This window comes from Microtus oregoni, unplaced genomic scaffold (genome assembly GCF_018167655.1).
Source record: "Microtus oregoni isolate MIOR12 unplaced genomic scaffold, Mior012 000021F_ref0000039, whole genome shotgun sequence".
NCBI classification, from domain to species: domain Eukaryota; kingdom Metazoa; phylum Chordata; class Mammalia; order Rodentia; family Cricetidae; genus Microtus; species Microtus oregoni.
This window is the reverse complement of record NW_024543080.1, coordinates 27,844,054-27,869,345: the sequence shown is the minus strand read 5'-3', so window position 1 is coordinate 27,869,345 and position 25,292 is coordinate 27,844,054. Positions and strand designations below refer to the sequence as shown.

The 25,292-nt window shown below is 48.6% G+C and overlaps 1 protein-coding gene across 13 annotated transcripts in view; it reads right to left on the bottom strand.

The window, feature by feature from the left end:
- The window catches only part of Apbb2 (amyloid beta precursor protein binding family B member 2), a 323,327-nt gene extending 298,235 nt beyond the window's left edge, over window positions 1–25,092 (bottom strand). For all 13 annotated transcript variants that reach the window (XM_041671183.1, XM_041671186.1, XM_041671184.1 and 10 more), the window contains exon 1: window positions 24,968–25,092. The gene's annotated coding sequence lies outside the window, so the exon portion shown is untranslated. The remainder of the gene's footprint in view (window positions 1–24,967) is intronic.
- Window positions 25,093–25,292: the final 200 nt, after the last annotated feature.

The following is a 25,292-nucleotide window of genomic DNA, read 5'->3' as shown; positions in this document are numbered from 1 at the left end:
GCGGGCCACACAACGTGGTGAACACAGACCACTGGGGGCAAGCCTTTGAGGGGACCCAGCCCTAACTCTGGTTCCACCTCTGCTAACTGATCCACCACAACTGAACTAGTAGCACTTCAATCTCCCACCACTATGGACCCCAGCACAACAGCTACCACGCTGAACCCTAATATGATGGACTGGAACTATGAACCAAAGCAAACTGCTCCCGGAAGCCACTTCTGTCAGGTCCTTAGTCACAGCAACCAGAAGAGTAACACTGGTAAATGCTAAGCTTTCCATTCAATTGTTTTATAAAGTCAAATGGTTTGACCTCTATTTTCCTATCTAGACACCACACTGTGTGTTAGTTTGAAAGGAAACAGCCTCCAAAGGGAGTGGCACTATTAGATGTGGCTTTGTTGGAGCGGTGGGGTCTTGCTGGAGGAAGTGTGTCACTATGTAGGCGGGCTTTGAGGTCTCATACATGCTCAAACACACCCAGTGTCGCAGTTCACTTCCTGTTGCCTACAAGTCAAGATGTAGGACACTTGGATACTTCTCCAGCACCATGTCTGCTTGCATGCCACCATGCTTCTCACCATGACAATAATGGACTAAACCTCTGAAACTGTAAGCCTGCCCCAGTTAAATATTTTCCTTTATAAGAGTTGCCATGATCAGAGCCCAGGCATGGTGGCACATGCCTTTAATCCCAGTACTCACTTGGGAGGCAGAGGCAGGTGGATCTCTGTAAGTTTGAGGCCAGCCTGTTCTACAAAGCAAGTTCTAAGGCAGCCAGAACTGTTACCAAAAAAATAAATAAAAAGTTGCCATGGTCATGGTGTCTCTTCACAGCAATAAAATCCTAACTAAGGCAGCCATCTTGCTGGCCCCTTCTCTAGAAACCTCTCAACAATCAACTAAGAGGGCTCCAGTCTGTAGGTGAAGCACACTGGGGTGTGAGGTGTCAGGTGGCAAGTCTGCCGTCACCGTAAGTGACAGAGCTAGGGCTTGAAGCAAGGTTTGCAGGACAACATGGTCTTAGTTCTTCCCATAAACCCCCGTCCTGGTATTCCTCAACCTGCCGCATGGAAGCCTGCAATCCCCAGGGCTGCTTTCATCTGCGAGCTTAACCCACTCCTTGTGGAGACTGAAGTTTTCTGCATCGTTGGTTCAGCAGTCTCTTAAGGCCCAGCCGGATACAGAATCGCTGTGGCTATACCACTACGGCAACTGTCCGAAAAGAACAGGCCATGGGCAGGGTGGAGGAGTCTGAGCAGGGAGAAGGAAACAGAGAGCATATTTGTGCACTCAGTCAGGGTAGCGAAGCTGTGTTTGTGACTCCGTAGAACGGGGAAGTGAAGGGAATCAAGCCATCCACAGCAGCGCTTCAGGTCTGTTCAGTCTACAATCTAGAGACTCCTAAGCTGGTCTCTGATATCATTGCTTCCTTGAATGGTGTTCATACTCCCGACCCTGGAGCCTCAACTGTAAGCCTCAGGTCACAGGTCCATCCACGTCACCCAAATCTCCACCAAGACCCACAACAGCTGCTCCACTCTATCTGCATCTGGAGCAGCCGCCCACTTCCAGCCACGGGGCTAAAACCCCAGCTCCTCCTGCAGTCTTCCCACCACACTCCACATCCGACCCATGGACAAACACCATAGGCTCCACTTGGACCAAATACTCAGCATCCAACCATCTCTCACCATGTCCACTGCAACCACCCTCAACCAAGTCTTCAGCATCTCTGAAGCCAGAGTTCCCAAAAGGTCTCTGTGGTCCTCTGCTGCCCCTCGTCTGTCAAGCCTCTTCTTTACTCCCCACAAGGTGTCAGATGACTGTCATAAAGTGCAGGAATGCCACCTGTGCTGGAACCCTCGATGGTCTCGCATCCTCCCTGCTCTTAACAGTCTTGGCTACCCATGCACCAGTTTAACCCCCAACAGCTCTTCAACCCTTTGCCTGGACTACTGGCCTCGCGGTGTCCTTCTTGCCTCCTCAAGGACTACCTTTAGGTACCAAATATAGTGGTATGCACTTGGAAAGCTGAGGCAGGGGGATCATGAATTCAAGGCCAGCCTGGGTTACAAAATGAGACCCTCTCTTAAAAATAAAATAATAAAACAAAATGGTTCCCCTCTTCCTAGCTCACCCCTCATCCTCTTGGTCCAGTTTTTCAGCACAGTAAGTAGAGCCTATGATAGCACTGTGGCTGGCTGTATCTTCAGGTTTGATGATGGAGGTCACTTCGCACAAAGCTCAGAGTGTCTGCTCTATCCACTCCCAGATTCCTAGCACCTACCTAGCTAGCTGAGCAAATGGACCATCTCTGCCTAGCTGCTTTCTATCACCAACATCATATGCTAATTTAAAAAAAATCAATTGCAGTCAGGCACGGTGGCACATACCTGCAATCCTAGCACTTAGGAGGCAGATCGAGGGCACCAGGACCTCCTGATGGCCATAACAATCCTACAGGTTTTGGAGAGTTCAAGGCTAACCATGACTACATAGTGAACTAAAAGTCAGCCTATCTATTTAACACCTAACACTTAAGGCAAGTCTGTGATTACATTGTTTCTGCTCAAGCTCAATGCCCAGTGCTGCCTTAGCTGCCCTTAAAGTTGAGACATCCTCAACTATATTTATGTTCTGGGATCCCAAGTTTGAGGAGACCCAGGGGTTGTCCCAAAGGCTAACTATTATTGGCTCCAAATGCTGTAGCTTCTGGTGGTGTTTACTTTTGATGACCTTCTTTCTGAGTTTTATCATAAGGAGCATGTTTGTCCTTTTACGATGAAAACACACACAACTGAAGCGACCAAAAAGAAAAACTACATGAGACAGGGGCATGGCTGAGGTCACTTGTATGCCACTCCCTCTCCTTTCTCCTAGGGACACAGGCTGGCGAGCCCCCGCCCCACCCCTGTGGCTGAGCTGCTGGGATGTTTCTCGTTTGTGATTACCTCAGCTCTGAACACGGGATGATGTCACAAGATAACGTGGAGACAATTAACAACAAATCAAAACCATCTTTAAATTGATTGCTTAAAAATACAGGTGGTTCACCAGATTTAAAAACAAAATCATGTTGGCTCAACATATTGGTTTATTTTTTTTTTATTTTGCCTAATCAGCAATCTGTACACGGCCTTGTGCCAATGTTGGGCCCATTTTAATACTCTTTCCTGTACTTAAACATCATACGGGGCAAACTTTTTTTACTTCCTAATACCTAATTCAAACAGTGAAAGACAGTATCTGAACGCCGACCTTGGCTGAGAGTGTGAACTGTGGCATCCTAACACTGATCTGAGAACAGCTACAGCCCTAAAGCTGGTAGGGTTTTTTTTTTTCTTTTTTTTCTTTGTGTTGGTGTTTTGCCTACATGTATGTCTGTGTTGAGGGTGTCTGATCTTGGAATTACAGACAGTTGTGAGCTGCCATGTGGGTGCTGGGAATTCAACCTGGGTCCTATGAAAGAACCTGAGCCATTTCTCCAGCCCCTTCTAAAGCCGGTATTTTTTTGAGTAGGTACTTTACTGTGGCCAAGCACTGATCTGAGTATTTAAAATTAGTCTGTCTATTGAATCACACTCTCATCCTGACCTCTACTTCCAGGGCAAAGTCTTTCATTCCTATTTAAAATATGAAAATATATAGGCCTGGGGGGGGGGGGACAGAAAGCAGCAGATTTTGAATCCCTCAGTCCCTGTGTTAAATAGCCATTGCTATTTCCCCTCTCCCCGGCCTCCTAATACTGTAGATAGTCCTCAACCTCCTAACCCACTGAAGACCCTTTCCTGACTCGCAGCAGAACGCTCCTCTTTCTGCCTCTGTCTTTTTGGTTCACATTGCTATTTTCCTAAGAGGCACACTGACAAATCCCTGTTGACTTGACCTCGAACTCTGGGTGAGAGAGAGCTATGACCGATTCACACCTGAATTCCCCACTCTTAATCAAGATCAAAACAAGAAAGTCACAGATCTGAGGCCATTTGCATCCCTTTGGTAATAGAAGGACATCCAGTAAGAGTTCAGCAACCTAGGCATTGTATATATCTTAACTCAGTTAATCCTTATGCTAACCCCACAGAGGAAGGACCCAGCACTGTCGCCATCTTGAAAACATGTGGGCAGTGGAAAAGTTTAAAAATCCCACCATCAATCAAGGTCAGTCCTAATAAGAACTATATGCAGAGCCCCCCAGACATGCTCATCTCTGAGGGCCAACAGAAGGGATGGAGTGGATTCTAAGCCCAGGTGCCACAGGGCATGCGTCCCCTCTCAAAAAGTAAGCACTTACCGATGCTAGAGGTGCTGGCAGAGATGCCTCCTCCAGGGGAAACCCCACCACCTCTGACCAGTGGCCTGCCTCAGGCAGTCTTTGTTTTAGTGGCATTACTCCACATAGCCATCCCCCCTACAGGGTCTCTTCCTGGCATTCTCCATGTGTCTATGTCTCAATCTCCTCCTCTAATGTGGACACCAGTCATGACAACTTCAGAGCTCAGGCTAGTCCATTATGGCCCCCATCTTATGGGGTTTTACATCTGCCAAATACCTTTTCCAAATGAGGTCAAGTTCAGAGATAGCGAAGACCGGAACAGTCTTCCAGGAATTTTCTCGGGAGATGCAATCCATCCCAAACACCTATCAGAATGAGCTCAGCATTCAGAGAAGAGACTCGGTTTCTCTCATCAGTTAACCTGGTGATGGGAAGACCTTCAGGTCCTCACATCACTCCTGTGGTGAATGGTTGGAGATTCTGGAGTCTCGCTACAGACAAAGTGATAAGAAAACAAACAAAGCACGACATGCTTTAAGTAAATGAGACACTTCCTTTACCATGAGGATTTCCATATACCGGAAGCCAACCGACACACTAAGAATATTCCAAGTTCGGCACTTTCAGCCCGCTTCTCCTCTCACGCTGCTCACTTAGCGTGTGCCAACACTTACCACGTTCCAGCAGAGAAACACTGTCCAATTCTGACCAATCGCTAGTAGTCAGTAACATTCTATAACGGCAGCACATAATCACTGAGACTTGAGATAGACTGTGTGTGTGTGTGTGTGTGTGTGTGTGTGTGTGTGTGTGTGTGTGTATGGGGTGTGTTAGGGTGGCTTAGAGGCTAACATCTGGCTAGTCCAATAATGTTTGTCTCCTGAAGGAAAGGCCAAGAGTCCTCCAGTTTTTCCGTCCAGGAGGCTGGGTGTCTCAAGTGGTCTTCAGTCATTGTAAAAGAGGAGGATATAATACCATTAAAGAAACACCTTAGCAGCCTGATAAAGAACTAGCCAGTGATAGTGAGAGCAGGAGGGCCTCCTCCTCCCATGGTCTGCCTCCATGTGGGGCCCTCAGAAGTTAGTCTTCCGGCCTCACATGATCCAATCAAGAAAGCTCCTCCGAGGTATAGCCAGCTACTTGGTTTTTGTAGGAGCCAGCCAAGACTAGCTAAAGAGAAACCAACAGACCACCCAAAGGAAGTTCTTTACTTCCAATATTAGCAGCTGCCAGTGTAGGACTCAGCCATCGATAAGTTTAATAGAGGCCTGAGTCTCAGTAGTTCACCCTGAAGCAATACCTGGTTGCAGGAAGAACCACAAACTGAGATTACCCAAACAGACCATCCAAAGGAAATGCCTAATGTTCCAACAGTTGTAGACAGGATCACCTGTAGTGAGCCGGACAGGATCGCCATTACAAGATGGCGCCAACATCCTGTCTTGTTGGTAATAAACAACTCCATATTTGGCTATGGCTTTGAGAGCTGCGCGTCCCCCGCTTCCCGCATGCGCAAGCGGTGGATGAGGATCCTTGAGCCTATCCCGATGCGGTCTGGTGTCAGCTGTTGGTGGCAGCCAATCACAGGGCGACCCGTGTGCCAATTCCCTATTTAAGCAGCTGCCTAAGTGCCCCTGGCCCCTTCGCTTCCTGCTGCCTCTCCCCCTCGCTCCCTGCCCCTCCGCTCCCTGTTCCTCGTTTTCCCGCCCTCTCGTTCCCTGCTCCCCATCAATCAAGGGCACTCCGGTAAAAGCGTGATCTGAGTGGAATCCTGGTGTGGTGGTCGTTCTTTGTCGCCGGTCAAGAAGTCCTGCCAGCACACACCAGGACACCCCTAGACAAATGTCAGTCAATCAGGGGTCCTGAACCTTAGAAATCCCTCAGCCCCACCTTTACTATTACAGAAACCCAATTCTAACTGAGCTCAGGGCTCTCTGATTATTCCAATACATTGGACACATAGAGAGACCAAGTGTATAAACTTGTATGAAATAAAGGCTCTTTGCTTTTACATATAGGACTCGGTCTCCTTGTTGGTTTTTGGAGGACTTCAAGGATCTGGGCCTAACAGTTTTTAGTTGATTCCAGATGTAATCAAGTTGACAATCAAGACTAGTAGCCATCACAAGTACACATGTCTCTTTATTTCATACTTGCCCCATTCCCCCCCACCCCCACCCCCACCCCCACCCCGTTGTTGAAACTGTTAGGGAAGATGTGGTGGTTTGAATGGAAATGGCCCCAGTCTCATAGGGAGTAGCACTGTTTGAAAAGATTAGGAGGCATGGCCTTGTGGGAAGTGAGTCGCAGGGGGCGGACTTTGAGGTTTCAAAATGCCCATTCTGAGCTCAGAGTCTCTCTCTCTCTTCCTGCTGCCTACAGATCTGGATGCAGCGCTCTCAGCTACTTCTCCAGGAGCATGTCTGCCCGCATGCAGCCCTGTTCCCCGCCATGATGACAATGGACCAACCCTCCAAAACTGAGCAAGCCCCAATTAAAGGCTTTCCTTTCTAAGAGTTGCCGTGGTCATGGCGTCTCTTCACAGCAACGGAACAGTGATTAAGACAGAAGGATTAGGAGGTGTGGCCTTGTTGGAGAAGGTATGTCAATGTGGGAGGTTTGGAAAGATTCACCCCATTCCAGTGTGCTCTCAGCCTCTGACAGCTGTCTGCTGACAGGCCTTCGCTCCTCCATCATGAACTCTAACCCTCTACAACTGCAAGCCCAGTAAAATACTTTCTTTTATAACCCGCCTTGTTCACTGTGTACCATCACAGCAGAAAAATGAAACTAACATAGCGCCATGATTAGCACCATGTCCCCCTCGCCTGACTTCAGCCTTTAAATTCTCCATTAGGTTCTGTCCAGGGAAACATCTTTGTATGTGCCATATCCCAAGAAGATCTCAGGATTTCCTCTTCTGTGTTCCCCAGTACAGAAGTCAAACTGGAAGGGAAGCAGAACAGTCTGCCCTCTCTCTAAGTCTCTGAGCTGCTCATTGAATGAAAGGCTGGCCAGGCATAGAACATTCGAGAGAATCCCAGTTTGAGGCTAGCTTGGTGTTGAATTAAGAGCAGCGGGCTGCGTCCCCAGCACCCGGCCGCCCACATGGCTAGCTCTATGCCCCGAAATAATTACACGGAAACTGTATTCCTTTAAACACTGCTTGGCCCATTTCTATCTAGCCTCTTCTAGGCTAGCTCTCGCACCTGGACTAGCCCATTTCTAATAACCTGCTGTAGCCCACGAGCTGGCTTACCAGGAATGATCTTAACCTGCATCTGTCTGGAGTGGGAGAATCATGTCGACTCCCTGACTCATCTTCTTTCTCCCAGAATTCTGTTCTGTTTACTCCGCCTACCTAAGGGTTGGCCTATCAAATGGGTCTAGACAGTTTCTTTATTAATAAGAAATCACTCCCACATCAGCTTGGTCTACATGGAAAAGCTTAGTCAGAACTGCAGAGCGAGACCCTGCCTGAAAAATCACAAATGGGAGGTTGGTTACTCTTTATTCAGTTCATCTGCCTGGGATGATTCCAGCTCTGTGAACAAGGATGATAAACTGCACCAATGTGCCCTTGCCTCTGCATGACAGGTGACAACATTCGGCCCTGTTGATACCCTACAGCGCAACAGGTGTGACAGTCACCAACCCACAGCACAGAAAATAACAACTTTCTTTTTTGTGGGGGTGGGGCTCGAGACAGGGTTTCTCTGTAGCTTTGGTGCCTGTCATGGAACTAGCTCTTGTAGACCAGGCTGGCCTCGAACTCACGGAGATCCACCTGCCTCTGCCTCCCGAGTGCTGGGATTAAAGGCGTGTGCCACCACCACCGGTGAAAATAACAACTTTCTAATTGCTGTCATGGTGAGAAACATCAGCCTTCAACGAAAGAGGGAAACAAAGTACTCAGTTATTTAAATAAATAGGCGTGACTCAAATTTTTCTTAATGGGGGAGCTTTCCTATCCTTTGAGATGTCAGTGTCATGCCTGTACACTGGCTGGACGTCCTCTGCACCTGCGCACTGGCCGGACGTCCGCTGCAACTGCGCACTGGCCGGACGTCCTCTGCACCTGCGCACTGGCCGGACGTCCTCTGCACCTGCACACTGGCCGGACGTCCGCTGCAACTGCACACTGGCCGGGCGTCCGCTGCACCTGTGCACTGGCCGGACATCTGCTGCACCTGTGCACTGGCCGGACGTCCGCTGCACCTGTACACTGGCCGGACGTCCGCTGCAACTGCACACTGGCCGGACGTCCGCTGCAACTGCACACTGGCCGGACGCCCGCTGCAACTGCACACTGGCCGGACGTCCGCTGCAACTGCACACTGGCCGGACGTCCGCTGCACCTGTGCACTGGCTGGACATCTGCTGCACCTGTGCACTGGCCGGACGTCCGCTGCACCTGTACACTGGCTGGACGTCGGCTGCACCGGTACACTGGCCGGACGTCCGCTGCACCTGCACACTGGCCGGACGTCGGCTGCACCTGCACACTGGCCGGACGTCCTCTGCACCTGTGCACTGGCTGGACATCTCTAGCTGAACATCCACTGCACCGGTACACTGGCTGGACATCCTCTGTACTTTGTCACTCTGTGAACTGTGAGAAACACAGTCACCATGAACTTGGCAGACTGGTGCTCTCAGGACACCAGGAAAACAGTAAAATATTTATACAACAGGCTAACTCAGACTTTGGCCACTTAAATAGATTTGTGGGAAATTCCTTAGCATGCATACTTATTAACCAGGAAATGTCTTTGAAATGACTTTGTGAGCTGGCCTCACACATAACTGACAGAAAGAACCCACAAGTCTGTAGAATATCACTGGAATGCCACGAACTGCCAAATTAACAGAAGGAGTGGGGACACTAAAGTCTGCGTGAGTCACCAGGCAAAACAGACATCATAGGGTCTGAACATGTCCTCAAATCAGTGCTCAACCCAAAACCCAACTTGCATACCTGTAGTCCACTAATTATCTTAACTCAAACACAAATAAAAGTGCTAGTAGATTATTCTAAAGGGCAACCAAAATTGGTTTGGGAAGAAACAATATGACCTCCAATTAAAAATAACAAAAAGTGAAGTAACAGCCTTCCTCTGGAGAAAACACAAAATAGTTTAGCAAGTAAATTCTTACTGCCACTCCACAGGAAATGCAATTTTCAGACCATATTAAATTTATACAACATTCTGAGGCTGCCAACCACTCTCCCCTGGTACCCAGGCCTCATCCTTTGTAGTTATGCTGAGCACGTCCTCAGGATACAATGTTCTGTGATTACAGAAATCTTTGATTTGTTTCTAGAGAAAACATCACAACACCAACTACATCTTTTTAAACATATATTACCTTACATAGACTGGTGAAATTTTCTTTGTTTCAAAAACCAAGTAGAGGCTATGGAGATGGCTCAGGGGATAAAGCATTTGCTGCCTGGAAACATAAAGACCAGAGTTCGGGTCCCTAGCATTCACACAAATGGGGCAGAGGGGCCTGGCCTGCCAAACTAGCTGACTCAGCAAGCTCTGGGGGCAACTGAGAGGCCAGGCCTAAATAGTGATTCAGGTAGCGGTAAATCTGGGCTCCACACACATGTACCTACAAACACAGAAATGTGCATACACCCACACGGGCAAAACAAACTAACAAGTAAATCACTTTAAATTTGAAAAATTAAGGCTAGAGGGATGACTCAGGGATGACTCAGAGGGTGAGGGAATTTCCCACCAAGCCTGAGAGCCTGAGTTCAATGCCAGGACGCACATGGTTGAAAAAAACTGACAGTCACAGGCTGTCTTCCCTCCTTCCCTCCTATACACACACACATACACGCACACACACGCACGCACAAAACAAATAAATGTAAACTTAAATTAAAGAGCAAGAAGAAAAGGGAATAGCGGCTCATGCTGCTAAAGAGGCTGAGGTACTTTAAGACTGCCACACATGGAGGGCCAGCCTGTGTTACACAGTGAGTTCCCAGCCAGCCTGGGCAACGATGTGCAAAGGACTGATGTAAGGACATCACGCTGATCAAGTGTGATCCTCAAACCTAGGAACTCCGGATCCCTGCTGGTACCACACTGACCGTCTATTATCAAACCCAGATCCCTGGTACCACACTGACAGTCTCTCAAAGGAGAATAACAATAACAACTCAAACCAGGCAGCTGAACACAAAGGTTGATTACTGATCTCTTTCCGGCCCTTTTAAAGATCTATCCCGCAGCTGGAGGGATGGCTTAGTTCAGAACACTGGCTGCTCATCCACAGGACCCAGGTTTGATTGCCAACACCCACACGGCTGCTCTCAAACATCTGGAACTCAAGTTCCAGGGGACCTGATGCCCTCTTCTGGTACCCATGGATAGGCACAACACAAATGTGGTATACCAGGCAGAGAGATGGCTCAGTGGTTAAGAGCACTAATTGCTCTTCCAGAGAAGCTGGGTTCAATTCCCAGCACCCACACGGCAGCTCACAACTGTCTATAATTCCAGTTCCAGGAGACCTGACACCCATGGCAAAACACCAATGCACATAAAATAAAAATAAATAATTTTTTTAAAAAATATGTATGATCACAAAAGTTGTGCACAGACTGAACACAGTCAAAAACTCTTATACACATAAAACAATAATAAATTATAAATAAATCTTTAGAGAGAGAGAAAAAGCTATCCTTTTATTGATCCTAAATAAGGATAAATTGGATAAAGAGCCATCATTAGTAGCCCAGTTACAAAAAAAGTACAATCAATTCAGAAGGACTGATGTGGGAGTCCCCTCTGTGTGCTGTGATTACCATTAATGAATAAAGAAACTGCTTTGGACCTATAGCAGGGCAGAACTTAGGTAGGCGGGAAAGTTGGAATTGAATCCTGGGAGAAAGAAGGGCGGAGTCAGGGAGAAGCCATGAAGCAACAGGAGACAGACATGCTGAAACTTTGCTGGCAGGTCACGACCTCGTGGTGATGCACAGATTAATGGAGATGGGTTAAATTAAGATGTAAGAGTTAGCCAATAAGAAGCTAGAGCTAATGGGCCAAGCAGTAATTTAAATAATACAGTTTCTGTGTGATTATTTCAGGGCTGAGCAGCCAGGAACCAACAAGAGGCCTCCTTCAACAGAAGAACTGCCCCAACTGATGACTATCTGAACAATTTAAAAAAAAAAAAAAGCTAGGCAGTGGTGGCGCACGCCTTTAATCCCAGCACTTAGGAGGCAGAGGCAGGCGGACCTCTGTGAGTTTGAGGCCAGCCTGGTCTACAGAGCAAGTTCCAGGAAAAGTCAGAAGATGAGCTAAGTGTGCGGGCCGTGCTGATCACTGTTCTGGAGCGGGCATTTCACGGTGCCACAGCAAACCTGCCCTCCAGCATGGTCCCTCGCTATCCTGCCAACAGCTCCTCCAGCTCCTGCTAAAACCCTGATCCACTTGCATCTAAAGTCCAAGGCTTCCTCAGAAGAACACGGGCCAAAGGTGGGCAGCCTAGGCTCTGAGGGTACACTTGACAGAATAAATAGCAAAGTGTCATGGTTTTTGAGGACAATCCAATGAAGGTTCATTTTGACCACAGTAATTCTTCTCCAAAGGACCTCAGTAACAACAAAGCCACAATGTGCCCCATGAGATCACATTCGGTCCACAACCCCAGACTAGTCTGGGTGAGTATGTGTTGCCTGCAAAGAGAGCTTCTGACAACACATGAACTTGGCATCAAGCTCAAATGACAAGGGACAGCCACCTGTCTAACCCCTCCCCAGCCCTCAGAGCACCAGGCCCAGATGCAGGCCACCCTGAGACCTGAGCTGGCTCACAGGTGCTTCAGTCCAGGACAAGTTCATTCCTCCCTGGAATTTTTACTGTTTCACCCATTTTTAAGTGTATAATTACACGACATTAAGTGCATTCATACTGCTATACACCTGTCACCAGCATCCATCCTTCGAACTCTTCTCCCCAGATGGAACCTTGGTCCCCTAGAACACCAGCTTCTGGCAGCCCTGGCAGCCACCAGCCTAGCTTCTGCCTCTGTGAGCTGACTAGGAGCTGCAGGGAAGGGCAACCGTAAACCTTTGTACATGGCTAAAAATTAGCCTCCAAGACCCAGTCCTGAGCAAATACGTTTCAGATGAGACAAGGAGGGGCATATGATAATAATTTTCCTCCTTTGCTCACTGCCAAAAGGATGCAAGAGCTTGGGAAGGAAGAGACAGAAAGGCAAAGAAATCAGCCACCCTCCTTCCCAGAGACGGAGCTTATTTCTAAGTCTGTCCACTCTCTCCTGCCGCTGGCTTTATGCAAACAAACTGTTAACAATTCCATCACCTTGGTGCATTCACCCGGGGACATCACATTCTTTAACAGAAGCATCTACCAAAATGGCACAAGGTCAAACATTCTGAACTTAATCCCAAGGTCAACATGAAGGAAAAATAAAGGTGCTTTCAGGAAAACCAGCACCCACCCCGCTCTCCTGCTCTCCTGTTTCACGTTAGAGCTGCCTTAAGTTTCACTCTGAGGGCAGGAAACTGCTCTTGGCAAGACACCGTGGTATTGTTTAATAGCTAGTGTTGCAGAAGGAAGGCAATGCCTTCCCAAATGTTCATCCGAGAACAAATGTGAAGCAAAAATTTATATAAACTCCGAATGCAGCCATCCGTCCTCCTCTTATCTCTCCCAAAGGGAAAGAACACAAACCCACTGGATGGAAATCCCGCTTTCTTAGAGGAATAAAGATAACACCGCCACAAATCAATGTGCTCTAAGGCCTTTTCATTTTTGGTGGTGGTGGTGGTTGTTACTTTCTTGCAATTCCCGTGTCCTCAGAACCAAGAGAGAGAGAAAAAAAAAAAAAAGACAAAAATTCAATGAAACGCCATACCTTATTAAAAACAAAACAAACAACCAGTAAGACATAGGCCTCCATAAACAGTGAGATGGTTTATGGGAATTGAAACTGGCCGCAGCAGATGACTTGGATACCTGAGACAATGACACACAAGAGGATGGAATGCAGGACTTCCTGTATTTATTTTAGTAGAAACAACCTCGCGTCCTGCTGGGAGGAGTCATTTTTAGAAATGACACTGGCCCCATGGCTATACCCCTGCACGGCAACAGTTCCGTTCCGCGGCACCATTGCTCGTGTTCATTCTGCCCAAATCAGTGGACCACGTTAAATGTGAAGGCAAGAGGATTTTCCTCAGAGCTTTGAGACACGGGGACCTGTCCACAGTAGTGGTCTCCGGGACCATCACCCTCCCTGGCAGATTCCCTGTCTCTTCAGGAGCACACGGTATGAAAACACATCTCAAGTGGGACCAAAGAGCACAACCCATCCAAATCCAAAGTCCTGAACTAAAGGAGCCTCCCTGCCCCGGCTCCTCCCTGCCCCTGCTCCTCCCTGCCCCGGCTCCTCCCTGCCCCTGCTCCTCCCTGCCCCGCTCCTCTCTGCCCCGCTCCTCTCTGCCCCACTCCTCCCTGCTCTGCTTAGACTGCTTCTCTGGCTGTTCCCTCCAGTCCCACTTCCTTTCATTCTTTTCTACGTAAAATCCCACTGCATCTTTCTGGAAATTACTCTAAGCAGAGGAAAAGGCAGTATGGATAGAAGCCTCTTCACCCACCTGATAGCTGAGCCAAATGTTAGGGTTGGCCCATGTAACCCAGACTATCCTGTAACTCTTGTTCCTCCTGCCTGCATCTCCCAGCTACTGGGATCACTTATGGGTATCAAGCTCTCTCTTAACAACTGAACCTTAGCATATGTTCTTTTTAAGACTCACCCAGGGATCCCTGACAAATGAACATTTTTGGCCAGCTCACCCCTATCTCCCCTTCTGAGTTTGCTATGCCAAAGAACCATACGGTATCAGAAAATAAATCTCTTTGAAACGGCTGACCTAGATCACCTGTACTCTAACTTCAAGAAAGATCAAACTAAACATACCTCAACTAAAAGTAAATCCAAAAACCAGTACATGGCAGCTGACTACCTGTGATCCTGGCACTTAGTAAGCTGAGGTTTGAAGATAAGAGTTTAACATAGTTAAAGTCAAGCCAACCTTGGCTATGCAGCTGGGGGGGGGGGGGTCAGGAGAGAGATGGAAAGGAAAAGAAAGAAAGGGGGAGGGAAGGGAAGGGGAGGGGAGGGGGAGGGGAGGGAAGGGGGAGGGGAGGGGGAGGGGAGGGGAGGGGGAGGGGAGGGGAGGGGGAGGGGAGGGGAGGGGGAGGGGAGGGGAGGGGGAGGGGAGGGGAGGGGAGGGGAGGGGAGGGGAAGGGAAGGGAAGGGAAGGGAAGGGAAGGGGAGGGAAAAGAGAAGGAAGGAGGAAGGAGGTATAGAAAAGACAGAATGGAAAAAAAGATCTCTTGTCTCAAACTAATGCTCCTCCTCGGAAACCCAGTCACTCTTTCTCTTTGCCTTCATTCCCTTAATCAGCTCACATCCAAAGCAGTGTCTGCATTTCCGAACGATAAGATGACAATATAAAGTCACAATTCAAGTCGAAACCCATGATCTGTTAAAGCAAGTACGGCAAAAGCATGTGAGAAACGGTTCCTATCAAGGTAGTTAGTTAGTCTAGCAAGGCCTGTATTTCCCGGGCCTTTCTTCTCCGTTCCCTTTACGTTGCCAATCTCATCAGACCGTGAAGCTGAGCTCCCACAGGTGAGACGCAGTCACCACCTACGTCAGGAATAAAAGGCACACACCATCTTGGCCAAGACTGCTTGTTACCCAAACCTGAGTTCCGGTGACCCTTTTCACAAAAAGAATTGCCTTGCCCAGTTACTTTCGCTTTGTTCATAAGTTCGTTTGTGTGACGCCAAGATTATCATTTTATTTCTAACAAGCATGTGCTAAAACAGCCTATTCTAGAAGTCATGGAAGCGGTACTAGAACTAGGACCCAGACAGCAGGCACCATAACGAGGTGAGAACAGTGTTTGTAAGACTGCAGGGGTACTAGGGATCCCGGAAGCCCTTCTGAACCATTCTCCGGGGCTGAAGCGGCTCCTCTCCATGTCACACTGCTTTTTCATTTGACTCTGCTTGTACCTTCTTCCAAATTGACATTGTATACACTGATTATACAGGTATTGTGTTGCATAAACATGCCAGGCTCTTGACACGGCCCTCATTTCCTGTCACTCGGGACATAGCGGAATATCACCTACTCACCCCACCTCATCTGAAGGGACTCCAGGCCTCCAATCCCATCACACTCTTATTCCACAGCATCTCCTACCATGATGGATGAGTAGAAAAACCCCTAGTTAAGAAAACAGAATGGTGCCAGGCAGTGGTGGCGCACGCCTTTAATCCCAGCACTCGGGAGGCAGAGGCAGGTGGATCTGTGAGTTCGAGGCCAGCCTGGTCTACAAGAGCTGGTTCCAGAACAGGCTCCAAAGCTACACAGAAAAAATCATACCTTGAAAAACGAACAGAAGGAAGGAAGGAAGGAAGGAAGGAAGGAAGGAAGGAAGGAAGAAAACCCAGCCAGACAAAGGCAGTGGTCTGAGAAGCAGAGCGTTTCTCTGCTGGTAATGCCATCACGCTGGACTGTAGCAGGTTCTATAGCTGTCAGCTTTCCTCTATAAATGAGAGTTCTGAGCAGGCAGAGTGGCCTTCCTAGTCAGGTTCAACACAGGCCATTGGGATCTATCTGTACCTGGCTTCTGGGAAGCCAAACAGAGATGCAAGCTAAGAGGTCATTGCTCAGGAGGAGACAAGCATCATGGGGAAGGAATTAGAAAAGTGCCTTGGTGTGAGGGTGCGGATGAGAACGGTCCCTCGGGGCTCATGTATGTGAATACTTGGTCCTCAGTTGGTAGAACTGTTTGGGAAGGATGAGGAGGTGTGGCCTTGTTGGTGGAAGTGTGCACTGGGGATAAACTTTCAGGTTTCTAAAAGCCTGTGCCAGGTCCAGTGTCTGTTTCTGCATCTCTGCCTCTCTTTCTGTCTCTCTATCTCTCTGTGTCTTTTTCTGTCTCTGTCTCTGCTTCCATCTGGCAGATAAAATGTAAGCTCTTGGCTACTGCTCCAGTACCTTGTCTGCCTGCTGTCATACTCCCCACCATGACGATAACAGACTAACCCTCCAAACAGTAAGCAAGTCCCCATTAAATGCTTTCTTTTATAAGCTGACTTGGTCATGGCGTCTCTTCACGGCAATAGGACAGTAACTAAGACACTTAGGATTGTTTGGGGTTGTTTTTTGTTCTTTTGTTTTTACATTTTCTGTGGTCTGTTAACAGCATCCAAAACCCGAAACTCCTGTTACAAAAATTCAACCGTAAATTTGATCCATCGAATGGAGCCCACAAAGGCTCATCTCCCTGTAGAAAGAGCTCCGAATACTTTTACAAAGTGAAAATAAGACACAGTTCTAGGCCATGAAGACACAGCCACCTCACTGTGATGACAAGAGGCTTTCCTCTAGTTCTATTTTTGGAATAACCGTAAAACAGAGCATAGAGATGTTTCAGATCTCACTGATGGAAGCCTGCGTCTTTCCTTTGATTCTCAGAAATGATTCCTGGCAGGCAGATAATGTTGTGACCCAATTACTGGATATTTTGGAAGTAGTAGGCACTTAGCTTGGGGGATGAGCTAGTGGGTGCAGAGGGAAGAGTCACAAGCAGGCACTGCCACCTGCCTCCCACTTTGAATCTCACGGCAGAGGAAGCGGTGACAATCAGGCAGGAAGCAATGCAGCAGCTCCCCTGACCTGCTTCCCGCTTTCTCACCGTTCCCGAAATAGACAAAGCTAAGGAAAATCATAAATATCACTCTCTCAGCCTTCTAGGGGAAGGTTTGGCAAGGGCATAAACTCGGGTCCCTGGGGGAAAAGGGGATGAAAGGCAAAGCTATTGAGAGCCCTAGAATCAAGGGGTGGAAACAGAGAAAGATAATCAAATTAGGACTACAAGAAACACAACCAATTCTCACACCAGAGTACATCTGAGGGATGGTCTAGGGACCCCCCGAAAAGTGAGCTCTTTGAGTCATAAAGCAAACCTTGGTAAACCAAAAGTAATAATAATGGCTAAAGGCTTGGTGCCTGCCAAGTGGTGGTCTAAACCCTGAATCCCTGTTAACGTCTGAGGTCCTCAGAACCATGACAAATACTTTAGCTTTCCTGTGTGCAGTGGGGACAGCGAGGCACCGCATAACTGTGGTGTCCAACTAGAACCCTCTCTCATGGTGCACACGTGGCTACCACATGACAGAGCGATACCAAGACCCCAAGAGTTTAATCTTTCAACACCAACACCCAATATTCTCCGCAGGGCAAGGTAGCCCTATAGACTGCACACTGGCCAACAGCATCCCTGACCACTACCTACAAAGGCCAGTCGTTCTAACTCAAGAGCAAGACAAAATGTCTTCAGGCAGTGCCAAATGTGTCCTGCAGGGCAAAAGTGCTACACACACACACACACACACACACACCACCACCACCACCACCAGCAGGATCTGCAGATATAAATGGCCGGCCACATTCCTACCCTCACAAAAGGATCCCAATGTTGGCAGAGATGGGCTGCAAGAGCTCCAGGAGCAGAGGGTGGGGAAGGAGCCAGGAAAAGGCTTCTGCAATGGGGATTTCCACAGAAGCCATTCGCCACGGCTCCTCGCCCCTGCAGCACCCCACTTCTGTAGAGGAGGGTCAGCTTCCTTTCTCACCACCCCTGGAAAACCCCGTGCAGGCCTCCACCACAGCACCCTGCCACCACCAACACTGTGGCACGCTCCTCCGTCTCCCTGGACTGGGCAGAGTGCCTGGTACCAACTATGTACTCAATAAACATTTGCTGCATAAAGGAATGAGCCCCTGAAGCCGAGGTCTCTGGTGTTACCAATAGTCTCTCTTTGCTAATAAAGTTCCATTCTAATGCAGAAAGACCCTATGGTTTAGGAGTGTTTCCCAAGGTCTCTATGCCCCGGTAACTGAGTGTTCTCATCAGGCCTCAGTCACGGCCACAAATTATATCACCTTAGCCCACCAAGAATGAAACAACCCAAGAAACCTAACTGATGCCAGGATTCCCTTCCTATCTACGGACGGTACTGCCCAGTTACACACAGTATTGCCCAGCTACACACAGTACTGCCCAGCTACACACAGTACTTCCACCTATCGACGGTACTGTCCAGCTACACACAGTACTTCCACCTATCGACGGTACTGTCCAGCAATGCAAACTATTTAATGCAGAAGGTAGCCTGGCCCTTGCCTAGAACAAGTCTACTGAACAAACTAAACAAAGACCCCAAGTTAAGAACACAGTCAGAAGCAAAGCACATGCAGGATGCCTAGAGAAACACGCCATCTCTCCAGGGTGTCAAGGCCAGACGAGCCAAAACCTCAGGCTAGCCTTGGGACTGCTGGGGAGGCCCTGAAATCCTCATCCAACAACTCAGCCCTCCAGCGCCTGCATGAGCCAACTACCAGATTCCCCTGTATTTTGTTTATTTTTGGTTTCTCAAGACAGAGATTCTCTGTGTAGCACTGATTTTCCTGGAACTTGCTCTATAGACAAGGCTGGCCTGGAACTCAGAGATCCCACTGCCTCCCAAGCACTAGGATTAAAGGTGTACACCATCACTGCCCGGCTTTTGTCTGTATTTTTACAGAAGAAATCTATCCTGGAATCTTCCCAGAGAGTTAACAGAGAAACTCAGTTTCCGATGTCTGGAAATCATATCTGGACCCTGCTAGTAGATTTGTATTCAGATGACATCTGCACTTGAGGGCTACTTCTGAGAGGCGATAACCCTGCCACCAACAGGCAGCTTCCAGCTAACTGTGGGCTTTGAAAGCAGCTGAAAGGTAAACCTCGTGAGACTGGCTGGTCAGCAAGTCCCAAGGATCTCTCTGCCTCTTCTCTCCAGCGCTGGAATTACTGACACAAGGCCTAGCTTTTACATAGGTGCTGGGAACTGAATTCAGGTCCTCACGCTTGCAAAGGCAAGTACTCTACTGACTGAGTGACCTTTCCAGGCCCACTAAGCACAGATATCTACCGCGTTACCTGAAACGCGTTATTTATTCTGTAAAACTATTATTTCAAACCTAGAAGCTTTCTTCTTCCCCTGACCCCACCCCAATAGTACCACCAACACCAACAAGGTGAAAACCAACAATTCCAGGGGCCAACCATTCTTAAGCTTCCTCTAGCCATCTCGGGATCATCCTGGAGGGCGTGATAGCACGGGGGCCCACACTAAGCCGACTATTAAGCAATTCTTGATTTCACTTGTCTCGATTCCAACAGCAATTCCTAGAATCACCATCTCCAAATTACAAAAGCATGTTGTTCTGCCAGAAAGAGGTCTGCAGGCAAAGAAACAAATGCCAAGTTACATCTCCAGGCCTGCCTGCTGGAGTCACGTTTCGGCCATTCGCACTGTCTGCTCTCGCAGGCCCCATGTTTCATCTTGGCCCTCTGCTTGTCGTCCTTGGGCTATAATTCAAAAATACTCATTGGTTCCCAGGGCACTTTCAAAATGAGTTCCTTCACAGCTCCTGGGACTTCGGGTGACTCTGCATTCCTGGAAGGCCCAGGGCTCCAGTAGCCCACCCACAAGCTCTATGTGTTGGTCTGGCTTTGCTACTAACTCAATCCCAAGGGCAGAACTCGGCATCTCAGGACCAGATTCCCAGACTTAGCAATTTCATGGACCGTTAAGCTGCCAAATGAAAATATTCCCATTCCTTCACAAAGGATTCTTACCCCAAAATTGGAAGGGTATAATCTCAAGGAAAACGGGCACCTCTCCTCATTTGGAGGCCAATGAGGCTCCGGCTCCATCATCATCATTATCATTTCAGGGAGGGCGATGGAAATGTCACTGACAGACTCTCAGCCCTCAGGCAGGCACTGTACTTTGCATACACAAAACATTCACGTTTACCAAGCATACAAATTCAGATCTGATTTCTAGGGTAGTGGATGGGAAATGCTACATCCTGTCCCACCAGTAATGCCAAGCCTTCCGTCCCCGGTCCCCGGCAAAGGAACTCGCCCTTCCTCTCCAGAACGCTGCAAAGTCCCCTCCAGTTGCATCCTCCCAAATGCACGCTCCTCCTTCCAGCTCAGTTCAAAACTCGGCATATTTTAGACAACTAAAAATAACAAAGCCACACTTCCTCCCACTCCAAGCATTCCTGAAGCATACTTGCCAATGTAGCTAAACTTCAGAAACTCCAGGTACTGCCCAGCAGGCAAAATCCTGCAGCATCCACAAGAGGGAAGGGGCACAGTGGTTAACTTCCTAACATTCTCAAGTCACCAACAAAAAGAAAACCTTCAATGCATATTTCCACCTCATTATTCTTCCCTATGGTCTCTCTCCTTTGCCTCTGGGAACTCATGCATTTTATACATTTTATATACCAGGAAATTATACATTGGGATTTCCCCCCCTTTAATTCTTTCTTGCTTTGTCTGTGTCTTTTGTTGTTAGTTAATTAGTAAGTTACTGTGCTGACCTCCCATGCCTTTAACCAGATCCAGGCTCTCCAGTCTTCACCACATGATGAGTTGCCTCCTCCCCCTACTTTCTGTTCTTACCACTCTCCTCCTTGTTTGTAGTTCCAGCCTTGCTCCTTGCAGGGATTCAGAACCCTGACTCTAACTTCCCCAGGAGGGCCAGGGACACTGGTGTCCCTGTCCTCACTGTTCTTAAGTAGTGCGATAACTCTGGCTTTCCTCTCCTGCCTCACTTAAAGATTAACAATTGTAGGCTTTGGGCGCACTCTGAGAGCAATGCATGCATAACTCGGAACAGGCCTGCTCTCGATCCCATCATCATCCAGCCAGCACTCCTGCTATGGCAGCAACCGACCATAAACGCCCGCACAAGTCACCAAAGATGCGCACATCAAATGGCAGTGACAATCAATTCCTACGGCCAAGAGCTGCAACTCTCACTAAGGGCGGAAGGTGAAGGAACCAGCACAGGAAAGACTACTATAAGCATGCAGAACAGATCCCAGCAACCAAGACTCGGCATGTCTCCTCTGCAGCTGCTAGGATCTTCTTAGATGACCTGGGAACCTAAAAGCAGAAAGTCTTTCTTCAGGAGATGACACAAAAAGTTCCAACTCGAATACATTTCGGCCCAATCCCAGCTGTCTCCTACCCAGAAGGACACGAGTCCACAGAGTTCATTTATGACAGTTATTCTGTAGCAAAGGAAAAACTCAATAGGAGGCAGGAACTGACCAAGAAGGAAGGATATGAGACAAAACAAGGACAGGACAGGCTCTGAGAAGCACAAAATCAGCCTATATGCTCTAAGCGAATCCATCCCTCCTTGAATGGATGCATTACAGACCTCTGAGCCAGGCCAAGAAGGACTCAGTCAACAACCAGAGGGCACATTCTACTGCAAATTCTACTGCAAATCTCATTCGACAAATGGGGAGACTGGGACCCCAAGATGTGAACTGGCACAGCCAAGTCCCAGAGTGAGCTGGAGTGAAAGAGAAGGCAGGACACGCAAGCGAAGTCTCTGGAGGCCCTGCTTGGTGGTCTTTCTATCAAATCCTACCAGATCCATAATCATAGAGCTGTCACCCTGCCTCTGACAAGCCATCACAGTGGCAAAGCATGTCATCGACACACATCGTCACACAGAATGTGTGCTAATAACACTCCAAAATGGGTAATTAGGCCTTATCGTCCCAAGATTTACTTCTATTTGCTAGTACGACAACACGGCTGAAAATAAATGAACACAAAACCATTTTAAAATACATATGGGAGGGCCTACAGCACCCACATCACTTGGAAGACACACTATTCTCATCAAACTTCATCCTAAACAAATCGTCCATGTCTTGCAAGAGGGTGCTTAGGGAATAAAAATGGCACACAATGAAATATTCTCCTAGGAGAGAAAACGTAACAGTGAAAGTGCTACGGGGTCACAAGTCTCCGCCTCTTAAAGGAGCTTTCTTGGGCAGGTGACATTTATGTCAAGACACCATCAGACCTGAGTTTAAGTTCCCAGAACGGTCATTAAAGCCAGGATGGTAACAGGATGGTAACACAGTATTTCTACTGTAAGATGAACGGTAGAGACAGGATGGTTCCCCAAGGCTCTCAGGCCACTTGGCCTGGCATACACAGACATGAACAATGAAGAAGAAACTTTGTCTCAAAAAAGGTGAAAGTATTAGGATCTACATTACAAGGGCCCTCTGACCACCCCATGTGCACATGGCTAGTACCTGCAAACGCATACACATAAATGCATGCACACATATACCACATACCAGACAGTATATGCAAAAAGCTTAATATCAGTCCTATCATGTGACAGACTGTAATCAAATGCTAGTTTCCTTAACCCAGGGAAGGAGAGTATCACCCTCAAAATCAGTAATAACTTAAGACAGTATTTTCCTAAAACTCATCCTAAATGCCTTGTAGTAAGTAGCTGTCAGTCTCACAAAACACTGTAGCAGATCTCTGGAATAGTTAAGGTGTTTATCACAAAGGTTTTGTCTGTCTTAAAGGTGTAGGGGGACTAGAGAGATACTAAGATTCCATTTGTCATAGATACATTTAGATACCTACTAGTATCTAGTAAGCAACAGAACACATGTCTAACAGTCATGGCAAGGGTTTCAAGTGCTGATTCCTGCTGTAACAGAAAAAGAATCCAATGTTTGTTTGCTGTTTCTCCTCTGGCAGGAAAAGTCCTCAGAAAATAGAAACATGACATACAAAATAACTGTTCTAGAGTATTGCTTGCACACGTGGTCTTGTAATATTTGTCTTTCCTTAAACAATGTTGTAGTCATGTTGTAGTCTCTGTTCATATTACAGAAACGAAACGTAAAAGATTCCTCTAGAACCCTGCAGACCCTCAAAGTGTTTCAATTCCTACACTATGAAATCACAGAAGGGAGGATTCTGCTGGGTCCTTGAAGGTGAACAGTTTAGAGAAAGTATTAACACTGTAAAAGGACATCCACACCTTCACCAGAAAAGGGTCTCAAGCTGATACCTTTCTCACAGGTTCTGAGCAAGTGTGGTATTTCTGAGAACTTTCTGAAGGCACCTACCAATCTAGCACATCAAGTCCAAAAGGACAGTGGTGGACATCTTGTACCTGTGGCATCTCCCCACCTTCGGCGCCCCCCCCCCACGCCCACACTCCATAGATGGGACCACTCTGCACTCCTGACACCCGGCTCTCATCACATTTCTGTCTGCCTAGGGGGAGGGGTCCCCATTCTCAGGACAAATACCATCTTTCCAAACAGATGCCATTTCTAAGACTCTGCTAAAAGCCTCCGAATTCTGAGAAACTGTTGAGCAAATTCTGCTTTCAAGGTACAAACAAAGCCTGTTTCTAAGTTCATAAAGAAACATCCCTCGAGTGTCCTGTTTCTACAAGGTCAGCCACACAAGTTCAGGTCTACCGTGGCCATTTCAAGAAACTATCTGCAATATCATGATAAGAGAGAAAAAGAAAGATGTAAGAGATCAGATCCTAAAACAGATGAGCATCTGCCATAATTTATTAAGTCAGTGAAACAAATAACAAAGGGTAGCACCACAAAGTTTCTTATTTCTTGAAATTAAAATGATATTGCTGTTATCATTTTATGATGCTCTTTTATGACTTTGATTTAAGTCATCCATCGGGCACAATGACAGGACTTTCTCAAACTACCCCTTTTAAGAGCCCACTGGTCTTCTGACACTGACCTAATTCTCTCCACGTGAGCCCTCTACAACCACTCAGTCCATCCCCAAGTGATCGGGACAATCGTGGTTGTGAGGAACCTGGCTACAAAAACGGTTCCAATTCTCTAGCTGATTTCTCCAATTTCTTTTTTTTCTTTAAAGCCCCACACGCCCTTGGCCTTTTGCGCCTCTCCGCCAAAGACGTGGAGGGACCACCTCTCATTGTTTCTACGGGACTCCGCATCCCTCCCTCCGCCCAGCTAGTTTTCTTCGCACAAATGTCATTTCTGGCGTATGAAACACCACTCCTCCCAGCGAGAAGCAGTGGGACGTTCGGGACCCCGATGACCGGCTTCCCTGATCCAGCCCTCGGCACACAGCCATTTTTCTAGTTAAAACGCTCTCTGCTTTGCAGAAGAGACAGGAACTTTGCCCCCGTCTCCTCTCTGGGCAGCAGGGCTCCCTGCACCCCTGGAGTCGCTGGCCAGGTCTCTAAGTGTCTAGCAGGAGCGGGCCGCCGGGCGGTCAGGCCGGTTCCAGGGCAAGGGGGCGTGCGCTGCTCGTCGCCCGCGCCCACCCGCACTTTGCCCTCCGCAGTCTCAGCCTGGGCACAGCCCTGCGACCCAGTGTCCTCGCCCTACCCTGCCGAGCCCCAACTGCGAATGGGAGTGAAGGAGCAATGGGAGTGACGGGCGAGCCCGCAGCTAGAGCACCGGCCCTGCGGCGCGGGTGCGGGGTGCGCAGGACTCCGCAGCGGGTGCCTGCTGCAGATGCAGCGGCAGCTGCTGCAGCTGGGGCTGCGGCTGGGCGGCCGGCGGTGACCGCCAGAAACGGAGCGGCAGCCGCAGAGGCACAAGCCGCCAGGCTCGCCGGCTGCCGGGCTCCCGCGCCGCACTCCGGGCCACCCCACCCCCTCCCCGGATTCCCGGGCTGAAGGCATGGAGGAAAGCGTGGCTCACCAGCGCTACGCGACGCTCTATCGGCTCCGGCTCCTAGGTCTCGCAGTCCGCTGAGCGCCCAGATCAGCTGCGGGTTGCAGCACGCGAGCTTCCTACTTAGAGCAGCACTGGCTCCAGCGACTGAGCATGCCCAGTGCGGCTCCGCGAGGCCCGCGCAGGGAGCGGCGGCGGCAAGATTCCACTTCTCCAGGCTTTGGCGGCGGCTGCGCGAGGAGAGGCACCGAGGGGCCTGGCGGAGCCCGGCGAACCCAGCAAGGCGGGGCCGGGGGCGGAGGCCGCAGCGGAAGGGGGCGGGCCGCGCTCCCAGGGCGACCCCTGCAGGTGG